This window comes from Nanorana parkeri, unplaced genomic scaffold (assembly GCF_000935625.1).
Source record: "Nanorana parkeri isolate BGI_ZX_2015 unplaced genomic scaffold, ASM93562v1 scaffold1488, whole genome shotgun sequence".
In the NCBI taxonomy this organism is placed as follows: Eukaryota; Metazoa; Chordata; class Amphibia; order Anura; family Dicroglossidae; genus Nanorana; species Nanorana parkeri.
Window position 1 is genome coordinate 382,479 of NW_017307756.1, and position 1,529 is coordinate 384,007.

A 1,529-nucleotide genomic window follows, 5' to 3' on the forward strand; every position below is an offset into this window, starting at 1 on the left:
TATATATATTTATATTAAATCTCTTGAGTTGCGTGAACACCCTTGCTATGCATCCTCCCAGTGACATCTGCCATGAACTGCTGAAAAATGAGTGAAATATTATTTCCTGCTATGTTATAGATTTCATTGCTGAATCCTGCTGACAGTATGTTGCACTTAAATGGGAATCCTACAAATGTACATAGATAAAGATAGAAAAAAGCTTCTGGCCCTGGAACAGTTTTGATGTTTTATTTTCTTTACTTTGGTAATTATTCATACATGCTACAATCAAGACATAGTTTATGGATATATTGATTGCAGAGCACAGGGTCAGGAGGGACTGGAAGCAATGCTTATCAAGCACAGAATTATCTTTTGTCAGGCATGGTGAAGAACAGTCATGAGTGAACTGGTTGGAATACTAGACAAAACAGGGAATTGCCAGTTTTCGGATATGTGCATGAAGATTTGTCCAGTCAGCAGAGAATTGTACAGTTCATAAATCATGATTGTCAGGATTCTTCAGAAGATCTTTGAGCAATATATAGACACGTAATCAATTCTGTGCTGACTTTTAAATATTTCTGATTACCATTATGCGCAGTCATTGCAGGGCTACCTGCAGCCTTGCTGAGACGATGCATAGCACTAATTGTTAAACACTGTGCTACTGAGACAGTAAAGTGCACAGGGAATGTATATTCCTGCAATTTGTACAAATACCAAATATATATTTTTCTGTACTGAACGTATGTTTAGCATAAAATCACAGTATTCACGGCAATCAAGTCCTTAGGGTTACAAAAACTTAGTTAAGAGTTTTCTTACCCATGTTTTTTTTGTTTTTTGTTTCGACAACCACATTTTGAATACAAAAATCTCCCCTGTACATCAAATTAATATTTTCAGCCTCTTGGCCATCTGTTTCCAAAACTGTCCCTCAGCTCCTTTTTGAAAATACTGGAAGGCTTTTCCTGCCAGGTGATAGAGCCTTGCATGGAGTGGTGGCCAGATAACCCACCCTGTCTTTACTGGCCAAACTACAGACGCCTAACTAGACAAGAGTCCACTTAACTGTCACTTTTTTATCGCCCTCCAGAGCCTTTGGCAAAATTACAAGCACAATTTAGGGGGCCTACTCTATCATTCCTGGGACCTCCTGGGATTTTTTGTTTTTTTTTATCATTTTCACTCCTACAAAGTGCAAACCGATTCTAAGCCGCATACAGACACCAGACTGTTCTTCATACAATACAGTGTTATATTAGAAATACTTGTGACCTCATTTGCTATGGAGTCCTGTTTATTGTTGGTACACGAGCACCACAGCAAGGTTGACTGCCTCCTCTCTCTATCCCAATCTGAGCTCTGCTGTTTTGATGACTTTTAAGTAGCTGATACCAAATTTGGGCACTTGCATTGCTTGCACAAATATATACAGTACTGTGCAGAAGTTTTAGGCAGGTGTGAAAAAATGCTGTAAAGTAAGAATGCTTTCAGAAATAAAATAAAGTGTTAATAGTTTATTTTTTATCAATTAACAAAAG